This window comes from Dama dama, chromosome 4, assembly GCF_033118175.1.
Source record: "Dama dama isolate Ldn47 chromosome 4, ASM3311817v1, whole genome shotgun sequence".
NCBI classification, from domain to species: domain Eukaryota; kingdom Metazoa; phylum Chordata; class Mammalia; order Artiodactyla; family Cervidae; genus Dama; species Dama dama.
The window spans coordinates 24,594,083-24,606,761 of record NC_083684.1 but is presented as its reverse complement, the minus strand read 5'-3'; the positions used below and the strand labels follow the sequence as shown (position 1 = coordinate 24,606,761).

Here is a 12,679-nt window from a genome sequence, read left to right as displayed (position 1 = left end):
CTTAGGTCAAGCCAGGCCCGCCCCCGCCCCCTGCACCCCATCACTCCCACCCCCCGGGTCCTGTGTGAACTCCACGGACACCTATAGCAGAGATCTCGAGACCCCATTATCTGGAGGGGCTCGAGTCCCAGGCTTCCCTCACTGTCACTCCCACCTCACAGCAACGCTGGCGGGGGAGCAACCCCTTCTCACAAAGGAGGGGGACCCCCAAGGGTCCACTGGGAGGGTGCTTCCTGCCTCTGCTAGGTGCCCCAGCCCCCGGTTCAGGAGCCATGTGACCCAGGTCTGACTCATCAGCACAGTCTCTCCCAAGCCCCAGCGACTGGTTTAAGGATGGTGTGTGCATGTGTGCTAAGTCATTTCAGTCGTGTCCAACTCTGTGCGACCCCATGGACTGCTCTAGACTGCTCTGTCCCTGGATTCTCCAGGCAAGAATACTGGAGCGGGTTGCCATGCATTCCTCCAAGGGATCTTCCCGACCCAGGGATCAAACCTGCATCTCTTACGTCTCCTGCATTGGCAGGTGGGTTCTTTACCACCAGCGCCACCTGAGATGGACATGGGACCAAAATCAGTGCGAGTCCTCGTTGGGACTTCTGCTGATGCTCTCTCTGCCAGCGGCCTGGAGCTGGCAGCCAAGGGAGCCACACAGTGACAGATGTGACAAAGAAGCTCACGTGGAGAACTGGAGAGAGAAAGAGCCCTGAATACAGCCCCAGGGCCCGCGGGTCCAGCTCTGTCAGAGGCTCAAGCAACCCCAAGAGATTGACTCAAAGGGACAATCAATGCCCCCCCCCCACCCCCACCACGGCTGAAGCCAACTGAGCTTCTGGCACTTGCAACCGAGTCCCAAGGTCCGTGCTAGGCCCCCTGCCCCAGTGTGCTGTGTCCAGAAAGCCCTCCCATGAGGATCCTCCCCTCGAGGATCCAAGTCAAGAGAAGTTGGTTCAGAGGCGGGAGTAGGCCCCTGAGAAGCAACCATTCCTGGCTGAGACCTTCTCTGGGGAACCCTCCCCATCCCTACCTGGTCTCATACCTCGGCCACCAGGTCCCTGACTAACCGAGCAGCCGGGGGCCCAAGGCTGCAGGAGGCAGGATGCTCCCCGCATCTTCTCCAGTACCTGCCAGAAACTCCGGTGCAAGAGGAGTCAGGGAGCCCAGGGGTATGCCTAGGAAGAAACTGACAGCCGGGCAACCCAGCCGCTCCCCAAGCGGCCCTGGCGGGCTCCAAGCCCTCTGCGTCCCCAGGGCCTGTGGCTGAGCGAGACAGACCCTCACAGAATCTACTGCGTGCTCGCTGTGTGCCCAGCGCTCTCTGAATCCGCATGCCTGCCCTGAAGGTGAGACTCCTGTGTCTCTTTTATGGATGTGGCAACTGAGGCACAGAGAGATTCAGTTACCTGCCTGAGGTCACACAGCTAGTAAAAGAGAGCCGAGATTTGAATACAGGCCATCCAGGGTCCTGCCCATCTCCCTCACAGTACTGACATCCACAGAGCCCAGAACATCTCCAAATGCCAACCCCTTCCAGGCCTCCCCCTTTTCAAGGTTCCAGAGAGAGGGTGGGGGGCAAAGTGGACTCCATCAAAGTACCTCCCTCTGCCTTCCAGGGGCGAGATCAGGCAGCCATGCCAGGGAGCGTCCTCACAGTCAGCAAAATCCAGGAGGGCCTCCACCTCCAGGAAGCCCTCTAAGCTCTCTCACACACAGTCTTCTCCCTTCCCTGCAACCGAGACAGGACTGGGGTCTTCCTGTCAAATACTGATGGGCAGGGGTCCTCAGCTAGAGGAGCCTGGAGAGAGGGCGCTAGGACCTTGAATTATGACTGCAGGACCTGGCCCTCTGGGTGCTCAGGAAACCCTTCCCCAGCGGAACTGGCTGATCTGGCAGCCCCCTCCCAGCCCTACCACACCCCTAGGGGAGTGCTAGCCCACCCCAGCTTTCACAGACACAGACAGGATACCCACTTCCTCACCCAAGCAGCACTGGCAGGAACCCAGCCCAGCTTCCTCTGGCCCTGCCCTGGCAGGCCCCGCGGCTGTGTGGGGCCTGGTGGCCCCAGAAAGGGGAAGTGGGGCCTTGGGGTGTGAAGTGGGGCAGGCAGGCGGGCCTGAGGAGAGGAGAGGCCCCACTTGGGCCTCTCGGACCGGCCCCTGTGCCCACGCTCCGCCCACATGACCATACTGCTGCAGGCAGGAGCCCCCAGCCCAGAACCCCCCAGCCCAGCACTGGGTGACTGGCAGGCTTCCTGATCACGTTAACATCACCTCCCTCAGGAGACCCAGAGCTCTGTGAGGGGAAGCCAGTAGCTGCTCTGCCCAGTCCAGCACGAAGGGGCACCCAGGAACCCTGTCCAAGCCATAGCTCATGTGGAAGAATAAGCTCCCTCTGCCCACCCTTTTCTCCCGGTGCTTGTCCCTGTCAGGAGTTCTTCCAAGACACCTCTCAAACATCCCCGCACTGCCTCACCAAACTGATGTGGGATTAAGTCCATGTCCTGCAGCTGGGCCCTGGCAGGTGCTTGTGGGACGGACAAACGGATAAGCCAAACTGAACCCGGCAGAAAGCTGGCAGAAAGCAGGCAGGGCGGCTGCGGTGGGGGGTTGGCTTTAAGGCATGAGATGGTGAAAGCAGGCAAAAAGGTCTCCCTCAGAACAGGAAGCACCTGCCGCGTCGCACCTTTCCCCAGGTGATCTGTGCCTGGGAGGGAGGAGGCCTGGGTTCAAGTCCCAGCTCCGCTGCCCCGGCCATGTGAGTGGCAGAGGCTCTCAGGCTCCAGGCCTGAGTGCTCTCACCAGGAAGCGGATGCCCAAGGTCAGGGGAGAGTGAGGCACAGGTCCTCATGGCCAACAGGCCAAGTTTGCGAGGACAAAACAGCACATGTGCCCAGAAGGAAGCTCAGTTCCTAGAGCTGACAAAGCCCAGCCATGAGGTCCCCACAAGAGAGAGAGGAGTGCAAAGCGGGCAGGGTCCCTAACAACCCCCTACCTGATCTCCCCACCTCCTGGTGACCGCCCGCAGTGCCACCAGGCACGAGCAAAAGCCAAAATCCCCCAAAAGCTAAGTCCCCAGCCAGCCCTGCTCCCCAAGACCCCCAGGCTGACTCCAACCCAGCCTCCAGGGAGTGCAGGCGGCCACTCAGTCTTGGGGTCCGGACACCTGTGTCCCAGCCCCCCGGTTCTGCCGACATGCTCTGTGACCCTCACCCGATCTGGGCCATGGCTCTCCCGCTTGCAAAGGAAGTACTTAAATCAGACCTCCTAGGCCCAACAAAAAGAAGTGTTGTCACTTGGCCCCAGAGGGCTAATCCTAGGGGTGGGGCAGGGAATTGTTCTTTGCTCCTGAAATCTGCCCTTCTACTTCTCCTCTGGAATTAGACATGACCTAGTCAATCTCTAAAACACAAACACCCCCAAGGCTCCAGCTGCCAGGGATAATAAATCAGGTTTGCCGTCTCCTGCGCCAATTCTAATGAAGGTTAGGGACTGCCCGGAAAGGGTTCATCCATTCATTCACTCATTTGGACAGAGGTTTACGCACTCATGGCTTCAGCAGATGTTCACCAACACCTTCTACGTGCCAGCATGCAGGCCAGGGGCCGAGAGCAAACTCAGGTCCAGGCCCAAGTTTCAGAAGGCAGAGACTTCAGTGCCCCCTTCCCCCAGCTGTGTGCAAGGGGCTCTGCACACAGTGGGTGTTCAGGCAACAGTGTTGATTAACTGACTACTCAACCAGGGTCTCATATCGGAAAGAACAGCTATATATTCCCCCGCACTCTTGCCTGAAATTAGTGATTCATTCCTTTAAGCCCTACCTTCACTAGGCTCCCCCTTTAGGCTAAAACACTTTCACGCCCATGTTTCATTCCTGTTCCTGTTCCCCTTGATAAGGAAGAACAGAAAGGGGAAGTCTAGCTGGCCTTCAGAGACCTCATGTGGTGCTAGTCCTGCCCAAGAAGTCACAACAGTGGGCTTCCCATGACCCAGCCAGTGGGTCTACCGGTAATGGTGGATTTGACCCAGAGTAGCCACTGTCCTGGAGATGGCAAGAAAGATTTAGGTTTAAGTCTTAACTCCTGCACTGCTAGTTGCCTGTTTAAAAAGTTAGCAAAACCCAGAGGAGGGAAAGTTTGAGTCATAATTTATACTAGGATGATTTGCAAAGAGCAAAAAACCATGAAAGGATTCTCAAATAAGGCTGCAGTGACTAAGTCCCTTCTAACCTGACATGAAACCTAAAAGCCACAATGAAAAGACTGATAAATTCACTACAATTAAAATTTTTATACATAGTAAAAGCTATCAAAAGCAAAATCAAAAGATGAGCAAGAGATTATGGAGACATTTGCAATTTTTATCACAAGGAGCTAATCTCCCTCATATGTAAAGAGTTCCTACAAATCAAAAAGAACAATAACCTAATAGAAAAATGAGAGGAGAGTATAAACAGAACGCCTAATCCAATCCAAATCGCCTAAACATTTGGGGAAAAAAACTGACTTCACCCATAATAAGAGAAATGAAAATTAAAAATACTATGGAAAACCATGTTTACATATCCACTTGGCAAAGATCAAAGCATTTCACAAATCTGTGTTGGCCAGACTGGGGGGAAACAGACACTCCCCGGCAGGCATTAGATTCAGCACAACCCCTGGGGGGGCGTTTTAGTTGTACCTCCCTGGGTCACTAATGTACAAACACACCTTTTGACCTGGCAAACCTACTTCAAGTAATTTATCCTACAAACACTTTCACAAGTGTGAAATTTGACTTATACACAAGATTATTCATTGCAGCATTATTTGTAACTACCAAAGACTGAAAGCAATGTGTGTATCAGTCTGGAGAAGAGAAATCACAATACAATCTTATGGTAGAATACTATGCAGGTGTCAAAAAGATGCAGCAGCTTGAGCCCTACTATGGCAGGGTATCCTGTGAAAATTCCACACGGGGAAGGTCATGCCTGGAGTGGATCAGGACCAAACCAGGACACAGAAACACCAAAATTGCTGCTTTAACAGAGTGAACAAATTTTGTTATTTTCAGTTTCTATTTCTATGGTTATAACATAGCTTGTACAATTTTTTAAAGTTTTCAAATAGAAAAAAACAAGATCTATCATATGCATAGTGCCTATCATTAACAATACTGCACTGAATACTTAATTTTCAACATGGTAGCTTTTGTGTGTTCTTAGCATAAAAATAATAACGATAAATTAAAAGAGGGGAGGAAACTTTGGGCTGTGAGGGACAGGCATACAACAAAGACTATGGTGATAGTTTCATGGGTATATACATACCTCCAAACTTATCAAGTAGTACACAATTAAAATGCACAGCTTTTTGTATGTCACTCATACCTCAATAAAGGGGTTTTTCATAAACACATAAAGTAAAAAATCAAGGAGAAACTCAAAGGGCACTATAAAGCAATTGATAACTGAAGTGACACTCTAAATATATTAACATAGATGTGTTCTTGGCCTGTTTGTCAGAGTGGGTGTATATGTGTGTGCATATATATGTATAAATACGTATGTGAATACCGCAAACATAAACGCATGTGTTAGTTGACTCTTTGTGACCCCCTGGGGTGTTGCCTACAAGGCTCCTCTGTCCACGTGATTTTCCAAACATTATTAGAGTGTATAAATCAAAGAGCCTCCCAGGTGGCTCAGTGGTAAAGAATCCATCTGCCAATGCAGGAGAGGCAGAGATGCAGGTTCAATCCTTGGGTCAGGAAGATCCCCAGGAATAGGAAATGGCAACCCCCATCAGTATTCTTGCCTGGGAAATCCGATGGACAGAGGAGCCTGGCTGGTAACTTTCATGAAGTTTCAAAGAAGTGGACACAACTGAGAGACTGAGTATACACACACACAAACAAAATAAGAAAAACAGAAAAAGGGACCCCAGGTTCATCACGTCTAAGTTGCATGACCCTGAAAAAGTTACCTATCCTTTTTGAGCTGCAGTTTCCTCATTTGAAAAAAAAAAAAAAATGGGGGAATAATGTTCTGAACGCCCAGCGCTTTGAGGGCATTCAGTGGAGGCAATGCAGGCAGTGTGGGGGCTGCACGTGGCACGTCATGCCCAAGTCAAGAGGACAGCTCTATTAGGGTGGCAGAAAGGGCCTCGAGGGCTAGAGGCGGCCAGGATGCGGTCACGGGCCACAGCACTGAAGAGGTCAGAGAGCCCACTCCAGAAGTGGCCTGGCCTCTGGAGTGGACAGGGCAGCGCCAGCCCCTCAGGGCTGCTTTCTGCGGCACGAGCAGGGTCACCCTCACAGAGGCGGACTTTCTAGGCGGTGCCTTGCTGGGCTCGAGAGAGCACCTGTCCACTGGGTCAAGGAAGGTGGGCCCGAGCCAGAAAGCCTCCAGGAAGCACCAGGTCCTCACCCCAAGGCCTCTAGGGCTGCAAAGAGGAGAAAAAACACAACACCCTCCCTCAAGACATGCTCTGCACACCCCAAACCTGCCGGGGAGACAGAGAGGGCAGGAAACCAGCCCACGGGCGTCCCCGACCTGCCAGTCTCTGAACATCTGCTGCAGACAGGCGACGTCCTTGCATCCTGACCCCCGGGGCGGGCTAGGGGTGCTCTCACTCAACTTTCAGCCAAGGGAACCAACTCTGGGATCTCAAGCTACTGGTCCAAAGCCTCCTAGCTGAGATGCGAACTCAGAGCTGCCCACTCCAAGCCCAGGCTCCTTCTGAACCCCAGGTCTGCACCTCCTGATGTGTCCAACCGCAAGGCCGTGAAAAGGCACATGCCCAGAGCCATGCACATGGAGCCGCACATGCGGGGCCACACACACCCCCGGCTCTGGTCACAGGCAGCACTGGCCTCACCATTCTCTTCCTCTCTCTCTAAAGATACCCAGGACTTAGTCGCTCAGTCATGTCTGACTCTTGCGACCCTATGGACTGTAGCCCACCAGGCTCCTCTGTCCACGGGATTTCCCAGGCAGGAATACTGGAGTGGGTTGCCATGCCCTTCTCTAGGGGATCTTCCCGACCCAGGGATCAAACCTGGGTCTCCCACATTGCAGGCAGACTCTTTGCCAACTGAGCCACCAGGGAAGCCCAAAAATCTGCTTGCAATGCGGGAGACCCAGTTTCAACCCCTGGATCAGGAAGATCCCCTGGAGAAGGGAATGGCTACCCACTCCAGTGTGCTTGCCTGGAGAATTCCATGAGCAGAGGAGCATGGTGGGCTACAGTCCATGGGGTCGCAAAGAATCTGACATGACTGAGCAACCACCACTTTCAATTTCAAAGATACGCTGTACACATTAGCGAATTAAAGATTCTGAGAAGCCCTGTAAGAAAGCAAGGCTGCTGAATTAATAAACACAGCGAAACACTTGCCAGTCTTCTTGGTTCATGAGGCTCTTTTCTCATTAAATCTCTAATGAATCCTCTTTGGGAAATGCTGACTCCGGCTACTCAACTCAGGGACCTTCCCCCAAGAAGCATCATGCACAGAGGTCACTATCCGCCCCTTTCCTGACAGCCTGGGAGCTCCCTGAGGCTGGGGCCCAACTCCCTCACCGCCACCTGACCCTGGGCTGGGCTGGACGGGCACAGGGGGGCCAGCCCCGAGTTTGACCTCCAGGGTAGGGTGCGGGGAAGACTGGAGGAGACCCTGCGCTCAGGCAGTCTTCAGCTGGGGAAACCATCCGCCCCGGGGAAGAGAAAGTGGAAGAGAACACTCAGCAACCAGGAGAGACCCTCCTGCCCGACTTCCTGCCTCTCCCGTGCATTGCTTCCAAGTGCCCCCTGCCTCAGTCTCCCCACCTGCCTCAGTCTCCCCACCTGCCGCAAAGCTGTGCAGGGCACAGAGACCTGAAGAGCTCTGCCTCTAAGCCCTCTCTGGGCCGGATTCCTCCCAGGGCAGGAAAAGGCCCCCAGGGCCTGCGAGCTCCCTCCTCACTCAGGTGACTAGAGAAGTTAGCGGGACAGGCAGATGGAGAGGCACCCCCACACAGAACTCAGCAGGCCCTGCAGGGCTCACAGCCTCCCCCGCAACCTCAGAGCCAGAGAGGCACTGTTGTCTAGACCAGATCCCGAAGTCACTGCCCAGAGACCCCCGCCAGACAGCCCAGCCCTCCTCCAAGGTGCCAAGACCCCACTTCCTCGAGGCTTCCTGAGAACGGTGCGAGGTCAACGGGGCACATGGGGGGGCAGGCGAAGGGGGAGGGCTGCCTGGTGAAGGCCCAGCCCGGAGCCCGGAAGAGCCCTTCTGCAAGGGAAGCAGCCCCAGCCGACCTCCCCCACACCCCCTGAAACCACAGTCTGGCTTCCGGAGCCGCCAACACAGGGGCTCAGGAGCCCCTCCTCACGGCTGTCTCCTGAGCCCAAGCGCCCCCATTCTTAGCCCACCCTTTCCCTCCACAGATTGATCCGCCAGAGCCAGGCTCCCCTGGGCACAGGCAGCCTCCGCGATGGAGCCCAGGTGCACGGCAGCCACATGCACTCCCCCCCTCCCCAAACCCAAGCCTCCCCTGGGATCTTCCCCAAGGGCGCCTCACACCTGTCTGCCACCCCGCAGACAATGAGCTCCATCCTACTCACCCCTGGCCAACACACTCCTCCAGCGCGTCCTGAGGCCCTCTGTGGCTGTGAGATTTGACTTATTTCAGTTCCCCAAACAAGCCCCACCCTTCTGTCTCCCGGCTCAGGCAGCCTAAGAGCGCTGCCTACCTCTCCACCCCGCCAGCTCCCTCTGCCTGGCAAACTCCTGCCCGCCCTGCAGAGCCAGGCTGAGCGGCACCCCCTCCTCCAGGAAGGCTGCCCAATCTGGACTCAGGGCCTGCGCTTCCCACCACAGCACAGAGATCCTGGCCTGTCACTGCCTCTCCCAAGGCCGATGTCTGGCCACACACTGCCCCGCTCTCAGGACCCAACACTGCCTGGCACACAGGAGACACTCAGACCCCAAACTCACGAACTGAGTCAAAAACAGCTGGCCCTGAACCGCGGAGCCTGGGCCCCGATCCACGTGTCACTAGTCTTGTCTGCATGAGCTTCGGCACGTCACCTGCCTCTCAGGTCTCCCGATTCTCAGCTGAGCGACGGGAACAAACACACTCCCCTGGCAGTGAAATGACCTAACGGCTATACAAACTCCTTATACTATCCAGAAACTTCTCACAGGGAAGGGGGCTGACCTTGCGGTGCGGTTTCTACCCCAGCCCAAGGCCCCCGCACTGCCATCCAACAGGTGCTCACTGGGCTCCTGCCCACACCAGGTACCACGTGAAGTGCTAGAGCTCCAACAAACAAGATGGGTGCAGGGTCTCTTGTGAGCCCACGCTGCGAGGAGGGGAGAGACTAGACGTGGGTCACACAAGCCCCACGAGATGAAGAAATACCAGGGTGGACGCGGGCCCAGCTTCAGGCCAGGCAATTGTGAACCCAGGAAAGCCTAGTGGTCGAGAGGCACAAGCTCTGAGACCAAACGAGCGAGAACCCCAGCTCCACATCAGAGGGGCTGGGTGACCTGAGGCACGTTAATAACCTCTCTGGGCCTCGATTTCCTCCTGTGCAGGATGGACATGTGACGGTACCTAAGGCCCAGGGGCCTGACCCAGAGGCTACACCCAGGGAGTGCTGTTACGTGGGGCCAGCCCGAAGGGCTCCACACAAGAGGGGTGGGCCAGAGAAACTGACGTCACTCCCACTCCATCATCTCCAGCCCAGGGCGGGGGGGGGGGGCGGGGGGGGGGCGGGGTGGGGAGAGAGAGAGAGAGATGGGCCTTGCGGGGCAGGAACGCAGCTGGGGACTAGGGTGCCTGCGACAAAGACCTCACAACAGAGCCCCACTTGCCGTCAGCCCCCAAAAGGCAGCTCCTCTCTTCTCTCACTCCCCTGCCAGAAAGCAGACTGGCAAAGAGATCCCAGGGTGCCAGCCCCTGTCCCAGGCCTGCCTGGGAGGCGCCAAGGTACCCCTTCCCCAGGGAACCTGAGCAGTGGCTCCAGGGAGTCTGGGTGTTTCAAAACAAGATGCCTCCCCATTAGGCCAGGACCCCATTAAAGTAATGCCTCCAGCCAACTTCAAAGGGCTCCTCCTCCCAGAGCCAGATGGGGGCTCGAAGGAGACGCCAAGGAGTAGGGCTCGGGGAGCGGGGATGGGCAGACCTGGGGGTCCCTGGCCGGCACGGCAGGGAGGTGGGTGGGAGGCAGAGTCAAACTGACTACTGCAGAGATGGGGAGCCTGAGGCAGGAAGAGGGACTGGCCAGCCCAAACCCACAGCCGCCGCTGAGCGCGGCCAGGGGAAACGTGCCTCCAGCGCAGCTCGGCCCGGGGAAGCACACCAGCGTCTGGGCCTGTTTCCCCCCGTTTAGGGAGGGGCTGCACCCCAGGATCCTGACCCTCTCCCCGCTAGGCCAACCAGTGATGCCAGGAGCCCCGGACCCAAGTCGGCTGCACCTGAGGTGGTGAGCTAAGCCACTTCCAAGGGCAAGGAGGCCCGGATCCTGAAGACAAGAGGCCGTCACCCAGTCCTCTGGGTCCCGAAGATAGGGGTGGCACCACTGCTGGCATCTCCCCTGGGGGCCTCCTGATGCCTGAAAGCCAGGCCCGCTACGCTGCTCCCCACCCACAAGTGGTACAAGCTCCCCTGGGTCATGGGCACCCCCACCATCACCCCCCCAGCCCAGCACAGCAGAAAGTGAGAGGAGGTGGGCCTGGGGGCCAGGATCCCGTCTGAGGACCAGGGGACCCGCAACAAAGGCCTCAGTTTGTTCCTTTTCCATCCATCACGCCTGCGGGGTAACTTCCTTCATGGTCCAGTGGGTGGGCGGACAGAGGCGCAAAGAGAAGCAGGGAGCAAGGGGAGGTGCTCCTGGTGCCCCCGTCTTCTCCTGACCCCAAGGACCCCTGAAGCAGGGAGGGGTGAGAGGCAAGAAGGGGGTTGAAGGGGGGACACACTCTAAGCAGAGGCGGCTGCGGCCGCTGCCCGGGTCCGGAGCAGGCCCAGGGTTTAGCAGACAGAACTAGAGACGGGGGCAAGGATGGCGGGGGCGGTGGGCAAAAGCCAGGAGAAGGGGGCTGAACGCACACGGGACAGGGGGAATTGACCGATCTGTGTGTTAGGGGAACGCAGGAACCCCACGGGCCTCTTCTCCAGGCCCAAGGTCAGCCGTCCCACCCCTTCTTCACCCAGGGTGGGCTCAAGTCTATCCCCCAGCACAGCCCTCAGTGCTCAGAAAACGCTGATGAAGCAAGACCATCAAAGAGACAGCAGACGGAGGGAGAAAGGACCACCCTGGGCATCACCGGGAGAAGGGTCACCAAAGAGGTGACTTTCAGCCATCTTTTGGTGAAAAGGTGACTTTCCACAGAGAGGGCTCATTCAGCCCACCCCTGCCCAAGGCTCGCGCCCTGCCCCACCCTGAGACCTTGTCCTTCCAGAGGCTCACAGTGGGTGGGGGTGTGGGGAAAGGGGCACGTGGGGAGCAGAGGTGCCGCGGCCCCCAGGCCTGCGCCGGGGATTGGGCAAGGCCCCGGCCGTGATGGAGCCCCTTGTGAAATCTGCGGGCCATGGCAGGTTGAGCTGGATGTTGATGGCTGTCAGGTGGGCACCAGGCCCCCCTCTTTGGAAGGTGACAACAGGAGGAGCCACAGGTGGGCTAGCGAAGACTCCACAAGTGAGCTTGGGCTGGGAGGGCGGGGGCAGAGCTGGTGGGCCCCTCGGGCAGTGGAAGGGGGCTCGCCCCTGCCAGGAGCACCGAGGCCTGAGTTTGCTGGTCTCGGATGCCTGGGAAGCATTTTCAGGCCTTTAAGTTCACCAGGAGCCTGCGTGGGTGCTGCCATTTTACAGAGGAGAAAACTGAGAAACCCAGAGACTGTGACCGCCCCAAGGGCACAGGGAGGCCCCTCAGCGACACCCTTCAGCCGCCCTGCCCAGCGCCCTCCCCTCCCAGGGTCCCTTCTCCAAGGACGTGCACCCTCCCACCCAAGGCCAGACGGCGAGAGAGCCCCAAACACAGCTGCATGACAGTAATAACGACAAAGCCCTCCGCGTGGGCAGCGGCTCCTCTGTGCCAGCCGCACCACGTACAGCCCTTCCTGTAATCCTACAACTACCCAGCACGCTGGGTACCATGAGTGACCCGTTTCACAGATGCAAGAAACTAGCTCAATCCCCTGCTCATCTCGCACATGGCCAGGAGAAGGCGGGGGGGGGACTGAACCCAGGCCTTAATCCAGCTCTGCCTGGAGGCAGGGGGCTGAACCCAATGGGCTCCAGAAGACCCTGCTTCTCTGGCTGTTGTTCCGATACCAAGGCCTCACTCCCAGCTCTTGGCTACTGAGGTCGTTTTAAGGAAAGGAAATGCCGTTGGCACTTCCCACTCATCCCTAAGACCCGACCCCACCAAAGGCTGGACGTGGCCACACTGACTCAGAGACCCTGCCTGGGGTGACCCTTCTGCCGGCTTCCTCTGAGACCCTGACTTTCCCAGCCGAGTTAAGCAGCGACCTCAGCCTAGGCAATGGGACATGGACAACTGCCTTTAGCTCAGCGTAAACATGCCCGCGGCAGGAGGAGAGAGGTGAGGGACAGGCCGCCGGCCACCCCTTGATGACCCGGCAGTGCTGGGATGGCAAGTCATGGAAAATGCCAAGGGCTGGGTCACGCACCTCCCTACCGAGGCAGGACACCGGCG

General features: G+C 57.2%; 1 protein-coding gene across 6 annotated transcripts in view; it reads right to left on the bottom strand.

Annotated features, from left to right (window-relative positions):
* Positions 1–12,679, bottom strand: part of ADCY7 (adenylate cyclase 7) — a 61,116-nt gene that overhangs the window by 33,390 nt on the left and 15,047 nt on the right. The window contains exon 1 of one of the 6 annotated variants that reach the window (XM_061138465.1): positions 8,582–8,706. The exons of 4 other annotated variants lie outside the window; for them this stretch is intronic. The gene's annotated coding sequence lies outside the window, so the exon portion shown is untranslated. Of the gene's footprint in view, positions 1–1,593; positions 1,616–8,581; positions 8,707–12,679 lie in introns of those variants that run through there. One more of the 6 variants, XM_061138468.1, reaches the window with a different exon arrangement.